This window comes from Mus caroli, unplaced genomic scaffold (assembly GCF_978045245.1).
Source record: "Mus caroli unplaced genomic scaffold, Mus_caroli_1 scaffold_7, whole genome shotgun sequence".
In the NCBI taxonomy this organism is placed as follows: Eukaryota; Metazoa; Chordata; class Mammalia; order Rodentia; family Muridae; genus Mus; species Mus caroli.
In genome coordinates, this window is record NW_028227262.1 from 13,145,254 (window position 1) to 13,157,432 (window position 12,179).

Here is a 12,179-nt window from a genome sequence, read left to right on the forward strand (position 1 = left end):
CATCTTGCCACCTAACCTCTTTGCTTCTGAGACTGTTGGACTAGCACTGTTTTGAGTGTCATCCTAGCAAAAATTCAACCCTGCCCAGAGAAGGAGGCTGAGCTAAGGCTCTCGACAGATACCTGGTCTTTTATTTATTTATTTATTTATTTATTTATTTATTTATTTATTATATGTAAGTACACTGTAGCTGTCTTCAGGCACTCCAGAAGAGGGCATCAAATTTCATTACGGATGGTTGTGAGCCACCATGTGGTTGCTGGGATTTGAACTCGGGACTTTCGGAAGAGCAGTCAGTGCTCCTAACCACTGAGCCATCTTGCCAGCCTCCCAGATACCTGGCCTTTGCCCTGAAGAAAACATAAAAGCCTGAAATTATGCCTTTATTATACTATGATCTCAGTATATTCCCCTGTGTAATCTTAGTAACTTAATTGAACAATTACTATTATGTTTTCTAGCATAATCTTATTGATCCCAGACTAGCCTTGAACTGTTTGCTTTGTGGCCAGGGTGACCTGAGCCCCGTAATTCTACTATGTCGACCTCCTGAGTGTGTGTGTCACCTCCCAGGTATATAAACTGATGGCATAACCACTCTGAGGGATAATTAAAGGGAAGGGGTTTTTTGTTGTTATTGTTTTAAAATATTATTTATTTAATGTATATGAGTACACTGTCGCTGTCTTCAGACATACCAGAGGAGGGCATCAGATCCTATTACAGATGGTTGTGAGCCACCATGTGGTTGCTAGGAATTGAAGACCTCTGGAAGAGCAGTCCTAACCGCTCTTAACCGCTGAGCCATCACTCCAGCCCCAAGGGGAAGGTTTTATTGTAGGTATGAGAGAACCACCAGAGGCATCTGGAAGATTCCAGAACAGAGAGAGAAATAAGTAGGTTGAACGCAGCTAGCAGACTGGACAGGGCCAGGGCTGTGACTAGAGGAGATGGAGGAAGAGAAAGCATGGTGAGAGGAGCCTGAGCGAAGCCTAGAACTAGAGACGAGCGCAGCCAGAATGAGAGGGTTACAGAGAGAAGGTGTAGCTTCAGGGAAGTGAGCCGGTGAGCTGGAGGGAGCGAGCGTGGGGTGGGAGCGAGCGTGGGGTGGGAGCGAGTGAACGTGGGGCGGGAGAAGAGGAGGCTTGGAAATGTGCAACGGATATTAGCGGCACGGGTCCAGAATAAGTCCGCCACCATGATCCTGAGACAAATCTGAAGCAAGCTTTAACACTGGCCAGGTTGATGGACTCTCTGACCAGGTCCATTTCTGGGTCTCCAGGAAATGGCCCCGAATCACATTTTGCAGGGGCTTAAAAAGGTAAAATGTGCCGGGCGTGGTGGCGCACGCCTTTAATCCCAGCACTCGGGAGGCAGAGGCAGGCGGATTTCTGAGTTCGAGGCCAGCCTGGTCTACAAAGTGAGCTCTAGGACAGCCAGGGCTACACAGAGAAACCCTGTCTCGAAAAGCAAAAAAAAAAAAAAAAAAAGGTAAAATGCATCACATTTCCCCCATCGGGTCCAATGGGGGCGAGCGTACACCCTGACATATTTCCTGGCCACATGTGATTAAGCACATCCATGCAGATGGGGGTCAGAGAACAGAGGACAAACAGGAACTTATTCTCAACTGCACTCAAACTCTTTACCTGTAAAGTGTAATTCTCCTGCTCTGGTCTCGCGGTACCAGCATTTATTTTGAGATACCAGCATGAACTTTGATATGCTAATAGGCATCACAGGTAGCCTTCTGCCCTTCTGCCAGAGGTAAGGGGAATGACCGCCTTCTGGTAGAGGGGAACCAGCCTTACAAATTCCTGAGGAATGTGAGCATTCATCTAACCACCAGAAATCCTCCTAGAGAGCAGATTAAATTAAAAGTTACTTACTTAAATAAAATTACACATAGGAATATATTGAGATCACAGTATAATAAAGACATGAATTCTGACTTCTACCTATACCAGGCATACACATATAAATCAGAGCCAAGGACATAGCTCCAGCAGGAAGGCCAGGGGATTGATTCCCTACCACCACATAAAATCAAGAAAGGTGGCCAAAGGAAACTCCAGTCAGCTCCAGAGGCTGTCCAACTATCCAGAGCCTCTTGCTGCTCCGTCCCAGAGTCTGGAAGCTGTCATTCCCAGTTTAGCACCGATGACCTGAGGGGTTCAGCTGCTGGTCGTTTCAGAAGCTGGAAGAAGCTGGATTCTTTTATCAGCAAAGGAGTCCAGCAGCAACATGATAGACACTCCCACAGCCAAGAACCAGGGCAGGCACCTCACACTGCTGTCTCAGCTCTCCCTGCATAGGGGCTGCCCTGGAAAGGTGCTGCCACACTAGGCGATGGGCTTTCAAAGGACAGCACAGACCCACAGGAGGAGTATCGTAGTTAATTCCGATCCTATCAAGTTGACAACCAACCAAGAATAACTGTCACAGCATTTTTTATAAGGAATATTATCTTTTCTCTCATTATCCCACAAAGAATTTTGTCTTGGCTATGAAGAAGAATGAAGACAAGACCGGAGACAACACAAACATGCCCGCAAGTGCCTAAGAGCAACGTGGCTTTCGCATCTGGACAGTAAACAGTCACAGGTTTGCAGTGTTAGACTGTCAACATAGACTATCAGCTTCAAGGGACACCAAGCTTTTCCCTTAGTACAGAGGATGGAGTTGTTTCTCTTTCAACATCTGTAACCCCATCATAGGTACAGAGACAAGTAGATTACTGGGACTTGCTGGCCACCTACTGCAGCATCCTGGGTCAAGGGTGGCTTTAGGATGGTAACGAAGAGGACCATCTCCAGGCTTGGAGGCAGTGTGAGTGACAGGGGCATCAGTCGGCACTTCCTCTGTTTCATGTCCATCCTCTGTCCAGTTGCTTGGCTTGCTGCTTGCTGTGAAGGTGCAGTATCAGATGGTCATGGCTCCAGGGACACTGTCCACAGAGATCTCACAATTACATTGGCTCAGTCTCTGCAGCAGACATGTGTTGCAGATGTCTTGTATTTGTGCGTGCATCTGCAAACTCTACATGATATGCCTCTCGTCTTACCTCACAGTGGTTCTGCTCCTTGGCTTGGACTCAGCCGGTGAAACATGTGACCAATGACTTGCAAGGATGCATTTCCGTACTCACTGAGCCTCTGCTCTGTGCCTGGGCTTAATTCACAGACTGCTGCAATAAATACAACACGAGTAGGAATCTAGAAACGGAGGCAGACAATTCAAATATTAACAGTCAACACCTGTTACAGGCAGTGAGCGTGCTCTGAATAAAAATGAAGCCAAGGCTGGAGAGACAGCTCACTGGGTAAAGGAGCTTGCTGCCAAGCCCAGGGACCCGAGTTCGATCCCTGGAATCCCCATGGTAGAAGGCAAGAACTGCAAGTAGTTCAGAGGTATGTGTGTGTGTATGTGTGTGTAAAATTGTAAAACAACAATAGCAAAAGTAATGAAACAAAATGATGGCAGGAAGCTAATTAAGATTAGCACCATTGGATCACGAGAGGGACGCCGCCACCTCCTCCCACGTAGCAGTCCTGTCCTCCCAATCAGCCGTGCAGTGTCCTGTGGTATAAGCAAGAGCTCAGCCAGTTCCTCGTTGATGTTGCCAATCTTTTTTTTTTTTAAAGATTTATTTATTTATTATATGTAAGTACACTATAGCTGTCTTCAGACACTCCAGAAGAGGGCGCCAGATCTCGTTATGGATGGTTGTCAGCCACCATGTGGTTGCTGGGATTTGAACTCTGGACCTTCGGAAGAGCAGTCGGGTGCTCTTACCCACTGAGCCATCTCACCAGCCCCCGATGTTGCCAATCTTATATTTTACATAGAAGGCAGCAGTTAAGTCTCTTTTTGTCTTATGCTATGGTTGAATCCACCAAAGCGATGGTTATGGAGAAGCCTAGTCCCCTGCTGGTCTGACGGGAGTTTGTGCGACAGTACTACACCCTGCTGAACCAGGCCCCGGACATGCTGCACAGATTTTATGGAAAGAACTCTTCCTATGCCCACGGGGGCCTGGATTCCAAAGGGAAGCCAGCAGATGCAGTCTACGGGCAGAAGGAAATCCATAGGAAAGTGATGTCACAAAACTTCACCAACTGCCACACCAAGATCCGCCACGTGGACGCTCACGAAACTCTGAATGAGGGGGTGGTGATCCAAGCGATGGGGCTACTGTCCAACAACAACCAGGCTCTGCGGAGGTTCATGCAGACCTTTGTCCTTGCTCCTGAGGGCTCTGTTGCCAACAAATTCTATGTTCACAACGACATCTTCAGATACCAAGATGAGGTCTTTGGTGGCTTTGCCACAGAGCCTCAAGAGGAATCCGAGGAAGAAGTAGAAGAACCTGAAGAAAGACAGCAGACATCAGAGGTGGTGCCTGATGATTCTGGAACTTTCTATGATCAGACTGTCAGCAATGACTTGAAGGAGCATTTAGAGGAGCCTGTAGTGGAACCAGAACCGGAGCTGGAGCCGGAACCTGTGTCCGACATTTAAGAGGACAAGCCTGAGGCTGCATTGGAAGAAGCTGCCCCCGACGATGTGCAGAAGAGCACTTCCCCGGCCCCGGCAGACGTGGCCCCGGCACAGGAGGACTTGAGGGCATTTTCTTGGGCATCTGTGACGAGTAAGAACCGTCCTCCCAGTGGGGCTGTCCCAGTGACGGGGACACCACCTCATGTGGGCAAAGTGCCAACGTCACAGCCCCGTCCAGAATCTAAACCTGACTCTCAGATCCCACCACAAAGGCCTCAGAGAGATCAGAGAGTTCGAGAGCAGCGAATCAATATCCCTCCTCAGAGAGGACCCCGACCAATCCGTGAGGCTGGTGAACCAGGAGATGTGGAACCTTGAAGGATGGTGAGGCACTGTGACAGTCACCAGCTCTTCATTGGGAACCTGCCACATGAGGTTGACAAGTCGGAACTGAAGGATTTTTTCCAAAATTTTGGCAATGTGGTGGAGCTGCGCATCAACAGTGGTGGGAAGTTACCCAATTTCGGTTTTGTTGTGTTTGATGATTCTGAACCTGTTCAGAAGGTCCTTAATAATAGGCCCATCATGTTCCGAGGCACGGTCCGCCTGAATGTGGAAGAGAAGACTCGAGCTGCCAGAGAAGGTGACCGCAGGGATAACCGTCTTCGGGGACCTGGAGGCCCCCGTGGTGGGCCAAGTGATGGGATGAGAGGCCCTCCCCGTGGAGGCATGGTGCAGAAACCAGGCTTTGGCGTGGGCAGGGGATTACAACTCCAAGGCAGTGAATTGCTTGGCTCAGATCTCCACACAGCACACAGCCCCGGCTCCTGCAGAATGGTGAATTCCTTCAACCAGCGTTTGGTGTCTCGGAATAGTCTATTATAAACTGCTTAAGTTTGTACAATTTTCGTTTCGCTTGTGTTCATGGTGTGTGCTCCCAACCCCCTTTCCTCCCCTGACCCCTTAGTCCTTCATTCCCAGTTTTCCGGAATGATACTTTACGAGGAATAGATTGTAAAGAAGAGGAAGGACTGACCTTCCTGCTCACGCTGCGTATACAGACTGGACTTTCACGGCCATTCCCCAGAGGAGCGTGTCTCGGCTTCGCTGACAGCGGATGTTTCATTTGTTGGGAGACACAGGATTTGATAAACATTTTGGAAGCAGGAAAAATCAAGTCACGACTCCTTTCTGGTGTGGAAAAATTGCCTTTTGGCAGGCAACTGGCGCTGGGTCCCTGCTGGTGTGGCTAACTGAATAAAAGGTGGTTGCAGACCTTTGTTCTTTTGACATGTGATTACCAAACAACTCTAAGCCTTCATTTTTACCACTGGATTTTAAATTGTGATGTAGCCTGTCAATGTCTAGAACACAGCTAAGGACTTTTGTTGACCTGTTAGAATTTTTTTTTTCTTTTTTTTTTTTCTTTCTTTGGTTTTTCCAGACAGGGTTTCTCTGTGTAGCCCTGGCTGTCCTGGCACTCACTTTGTAGACCAGGCTGGCCTTGAACTCAGAAATCCGCCTGCCTCTGCCTCCTGAGTGCTGGGATTAAAGGCATGCGCCACCACGCCCAGCTTAGAATTTTTTTTTTTTTGAGGTAGAGTTTTTCATGTTTTATTTGTATTTGTAAAAAAAGAAAAAGAAAAAAAAAGAAAGAAAAAAGATAAAAGGACAAAAAATTCCCACAAGAAAACAAACCCCCAAATCTGATAACAAAAAACAAGCAAAACTGTGCCTTCTATTTATCTTTGATTCTGGTCGGTCCTGGCAATTGTTTAAAGAAAAGTAATAAAGATTCTAGATTTGTTTTCAGATTCAGAGTATGTGGGGGAACTGTAGAATTTTTTTGATCACGTGTATGTGTCGTGTTAATATTGTTCTGCCTTATCCTAAAATCACGCCCCAGACTGGGATGCTGTTGAGGAAGGTGCTTCTGTGAGGCCGGTGACCTCAGTGGCTCTGTGCACCACGCTCTGCTCTGCTGTCTGTCAGGGTTCCTGCTGGGCCAGAAGAGAAATTTGGTTGAATATCGGACTTGGCTAACGTGCTCTAGGGTCTGCATTTTTTTCTTTAAATCATAGCTATATGGTAAAATTTCTATTTTTTTACGGTTCTCTTTTACTGATGGACACGCAGTGGGTGTTTCTTGGAAAAGGCCAATTTTTATTAAAATATTTCTGGAAGAAAAAAAAAAGATTAGCACCATTGAACACGTTGTTGTTAGGATGACCATACCATTGAACACGTTGTTGTTAGGATGACCATGTGAGGCTTAAGGGAAAATGTGAAGGTTAAGTTAAGTAGTCGTGAAGGGCATAGCTCATCAGAAAGCAGGGGGAGCTTGCTCCAGGAGTGAGGGGGTGAAGAGGCCTTGGGTGGCTGCAGTCAGCTGAGACCGAGCCGGGTTTGGACTAAGACTGGAGAAGAAAGCTGTGTGGTCAGTCAAGCCCCCTGAGCTCCTACCAGGAGTAAAAGTCTTTAGGATGCCGCAAGGGATGGTGGGAGAACACAATAGCAGCCTGAGCGAAAATGGATGTTTTTGTTGTTTAGACAGGGCATCACTGTTTAGCTTGGGTGACCTGTAACTTGATGAGTAGCCTCAAAACTCACCGAGATCCACCTGCCTCTGTCTTCCAAGGACTAGTATTAAAGGCATACACTACCCTCTCCCCCCAGAAAATAGATTTTATTAGTCACATGGTCAAACTTCAGGAAGTACAGGAATGGAGGTGGCTGAATATGTATATATGTATGCATAAAGAAACATGCATATATTTGTGCATGTGCATGCACATACATGTGTTTTCAGGGGAGGAAAAGAGTACACACGAGACAGCAGTCAGTTTATTGGGGGCTCACGTGTCTGGAGGGAGACCATGTGAGGTGTGGAGGGAGAGTACCATCACTGTCAAACAGCTCTCTATTGGGGATTCCGGAGACTGCAAGATATGGACAGGGAGCTGCGGGTCCTTAACTTGATAGTGTTGTGTTTTATAAAAAAAAGAAAGCTAGGGATATGTATGGGTGTGGAACGGGGAAAGGGGGTGCCTCTGTAGGCCCATGCTGACATATCTTCTTAATAGAGCTTTTTTGTTTGTTTGTTTTAAACTATTGTTACTCTGTTTTTGCCGCCTTTGTTGTATGTTTGGTATCTTGAGGAGGGTTCCACTTGCAGTCAGGTAAATGTCATCAGACAGAATGAAATGCCCCAGAGGAATGCAGGTCACTCAAAGCCTATCTTGGGACTGTGTGTAGTAATTAGATATGTACACGGATAAAAGCGCCCTTGGATTGGAATGTGATAACCATCTGGGGCTAGGAGAGGGCTTGCTGAACTGCACAGAAGTCAGGAGGGTGGATATGTATGCATATATACATAAATACATGTTCCTACATGCCAGCCAAGAATATGGTGGTGGCGCACGCCTTTAATCCCAGCACTCAGGAGGCAGAGGCAGGCGGATTTCTGAGTTCGAGGCCAGCCTGGTCTACAAAGTGAGTTCCAGGACAGACAGGGCTACACAGAGAAACCCTGACTCGAAAAACAAACAAACAAACAAACAAACAAACAAAAGAATATAATAGTAGAGAATTGTTGCCACTATTTGTGTGCCACACAAACCTGACTTTGTGGTGCACACCTGTAATCCCAGCACCCAGGATGTAGAAGGCAGAGGACCAGAAGTTCAATCCCATTCTTACCTACATAGTAAGGTTCACTCCAGCAGGACTGAACATCATATCTTAACATAAACATATACATAAGAAAAAATGGATGAACAGGCAGTCATCTATTCTCCACACCCCTGTCTGTCTGTCTGTCTGTCTGTCTGCTACTGCTCAATAGGCTTCTGTTGCACTGAGCTCTATTGTCTTTGCAGGGCCAACTAGAGGAGAAATTCACCCATCTACAGAAAGGTTCTATTACAATGGTAGAAAAATTTCCAGCACTTGGGAGACAGAGGCAAGTGGATCTCAAAGTTCAAGGCCAACCTGGTCTACAGATTGAGTTCTGGGACAACCAGAACTGTAAAGAGAAACCTTGTGACAGAAGAGGGCATCAGATCCCATTACAGATGGTTGTGAGCCACCATGAGGTTGCTGGGAATTGAACTCAGGACTCTAGAAGAGCAGTCAATGCTCTTAACCACTGAGCCATCTCTCCAGCCCTCACTCAGCTTTTCTATTGTATTGAGTTGTTGAGGATCTAATCGGGTGACCCATCTCCCTTCCCTCCCTATCTCCTTCTGTTCCTCATTCCTTCCGGCCCTCATTGGAACCCATGTATTGTTAGTTGCCCACACTAATCTTGACATTTACCTAACATACAACTTTTCCACCTTGCTGGCAGGGTCAAACTGAGTTCATGTTCCAGGCCCAGGAACCAACTCCTATCCTGTTGTTCCAGATGTTTCTTGTTTATTCCAAACCAGTAAGGAATAAAAAAAAAAAAAAGAAGCTGACATTAACTAAACTAAGGTACACAATTCATAAATGTATATAACTGATTGCCCATCATGACCTAACTGACTACATGCAACTTGCCCACTTCTTTGATCCCTTATCATTTTTGAGTTACAGGCCAGATGTCCAGGATGAGGCCTGACTACCAAGTCAAAGACCTTGAAAGCGGGTGGCCCAGATAAGGGCCAATCACCAACATTTACTCCCTTCCTGGGGTTGGCCAGCCCCTCGTCATCGGGGGAGATTCACAATGAAAACTCCTTTGCTCAACATATGATTAGATAGTGTTCCATCCCTCCCTACATCCCTCTCCACCTTAGTCTCATCCTTTAAATACGTTGTACAATTTCCCTTCTGGGACATGGTTCAGATCCCCAGCTTGCCTGCATACTTAGAGAATAAAGTTTTTTTCATTTTAAGTCTCAGTCTTTGAAGGGCGTTTTCTTGGCTTCTCCCTGAACCCAATGATTGGTGCACTGGCCAGGAAGCAGAGCTCTCACACCTATCTTGCAGATCCCCACCAGTAAGTTTGGTTCTGGTTTGGGGCGCCTCTCTGAGACCCAAAAGAGGAGAAGAGATGGGTGTAACACTGCACCTAGGGTCAGAGGAGGTGGGGACATGTCCTGGCTCCTCACTCATTCCCTCTGGGGAACACTTGGTTCTGAATTTTGTTTGGGATTTATTGTCAAAGTCTGGAGACCATCATTCCTTTGGCAGATGTCATACCCATCTGACTATCTGCTTGCTGTAGTGTCTCTCATTGCCCTGTTCATTTGTGTCAGATCTTATTTCTATTTACAATCCTCTTACCAGCCTACTTCCCATTCTCTACTTGGGTCAAAGCTCCTGAGTTTCATCTACCTTAGATTCTATCTTACAGCATTTCAAAGATTTCCAGAAGAAGGCAGAAAACTGGTTCTAAGCAATAATGTGCATCCATGAACTAGCCCTGGGGTAATTGAAACTACCTTCCCATTGTTCTACCTGATTGAAACCCAAACACTCCAGAGGCAAGGAGTCCCTGCATGTCTATTGCTAGACTTTGTTAGAAGGTCTCTGGGTAGCTGCTAGACAGCTCACAGATTTGTCTAAGGTCAGTCAGGTAGTTCAGGGCCTAATGGATCACCCATTGCCCTTTTGGATCACCTCATAGACACTTACTACACATATTTACCTATTGACCCAGAGGCTCCAGAGAACTGATGGACAATAAATATCACCTTTGTGACCCAGTCTGCCCTTGACATTAGGAGGAAGTTGCAGAGACTGGAGGAATTTGAGAGAAAAATTCTCTCCAGATTGGTGAAACAACAGCCATGATGACTTAGAAATACACAAGCTAACAAGACAGCTAGAATTATTTATTTATTTTATACGAATACACTGTGGCTGTCAGAAGGAGGCATTGGATCCCATTACAGATGGTTGTGAGCCACCATGTGGTTGCTGAGAATTGAACTCAGGACCACTGGAAGAACAGCCAGTGCTCTTAATCACTGAGCCATCCCTCCAGCCCAAGATTGGCCATTTTTAAAGAAAGACCACTGTGCCTATCACAAGGAGATGGGTCATTGGAAGAATAAATACTGAAACAGGAAGACTAGCCCCAAGGTTTCCTCGGCAAGTTCACCACCCTCTGGAAAAAGACAGGAAAAGTCTCATGCAGGCTATGCAGGGAAGTTTTTAATGGATTGTAGGCAAAAGAAAATGACGGGTCTGGCACACTCTGAGCTTGTGCCAAGGTATGGTCACCTAAGGTGAGGATTTGGATGGCTGATGACTTCAGGAAAGGAGGTTGTGACAGCTGGCAGGAATTCAGGAATGTGGAACTGGGCTTTGGGGGTCCTTTCTCTGTTTAGAGGCTTTCTGAGCAGCCAGGGTTGGGGAGAGAGTAGGAGAAATGGAGTTTACCGGACCATGTGGTTTGGGAGGCAAGCTGGAAGCCCCAACTGAACATCAGTAACCCTCAAAGTAGAAAGACAGCCTGTGGATATCCGAATTGACACTGGGGCTCAACTATTGGTTCTATGACAACCTTACAGACTGCTGACAAGCTGGCAGACTGTAGTCTAGAGTGCCACTGGATCCAAATCATACCCTGGACCAGTGACAGAACTGTGGACCTCAGAAAAGGTACCATCACTCATTTCTTCATAGTCCTCCCTGACTCTCTATGTCCCATGTTGGGCAGAGACCTAGTCCATAAATTAAAGGCTCCAATTGTTTTTCAGGAAGATGGAATTGCGATTGAACTCCCAACTAGCCTTCCCTCTGACATTTGTGCCATCCTGTCTTGGGAGAATACCTCCTTTCCCTAGTAGGCAAAACCTAGAATCAAATCATCTCCTTATTGAGAAATTGGCAGTAGAAGTTTCCCCAGGTCTTGACAGAATCAATGCCCCCTGCCCTCCACCTGGGGCTGGCAAGACATCTGGCACCTGTCATTGTGAAACTGAAGGCTTGGGCAGACCCATTCTAGTCAAACAATATCCTATATCAGCCGAGGTGAAGGCTGGCATCTCTAAACACATTGCCTGTCTGCTGGAAGCTGGGATTCTAGTTCTTGCCAGTTCCCTGGAATATTCCCTTATTGCCAGTTCACAAACCTGGCATGAACGAGCATGGCCAAGCACAGGATCTCTGGGAAGTAAATGAGAGGACTGAGCATGGGTTTGTTTGTTTGTTTGTTTGTTTTGTTGTTTTGTTTTTGTTTTTGCTGAGGCCCTACATGTGAACTTGGGAGAGTTCCGATAGAGTTTTACTCGAATTTGGTTGCTAAAGTATGTAGACGACCTTCTGATCACAGCAGCAAATCATAAAGACAGTAAAGATGCAATCGATTGACTTCTTGAGACCCTATATTCGCTGGGGTATCACGTTTTTGCAAAGACGGTTCAGTTTCATACTCAGAAGGCCACCTACTTGGCGTTTGAAGGTAAGAGGTTCCTGTCAATGTCCCCCTAACAGGCAATTCTGGGGATCCCCCACCCCCATCACAAAGGAGCAGAAACGAGAATTCCTAGGAACAGCAATTGGATTCCTGGATTCCTGGAACTGGTAAGGGCATTTTATGAAGCCATAAAAAGGCCAGAAGGTAAGCCCCTCTGGACAGAAAAAAGAGAAAAAGGCTTTCACGGGCCTAGAACACGCCCTGCCCCTTCAGCACTGGACTTGGCCTTGCCATACATCTCCAAACCTCTCCACTTACTTGTGGA

At 46.6% G+C, this 12,179-nt stretch overlaps 1 pseudogene; it reads left to right on the forward strand.

Moving 5' to 3' along the window:
- Nucleotides 1-3,903: 3,903 nt before the first annotated feature.
- On the forward strand, nucleotides 3,904-5,159 carry LOC110296855 (ras GTPase-activating protein-binding protein 1-like; annotated as a pseudogene).
- The last annotated feature ends 7,020 nt before the right edge of the window (nucleotides 5,160-12,179 follow it).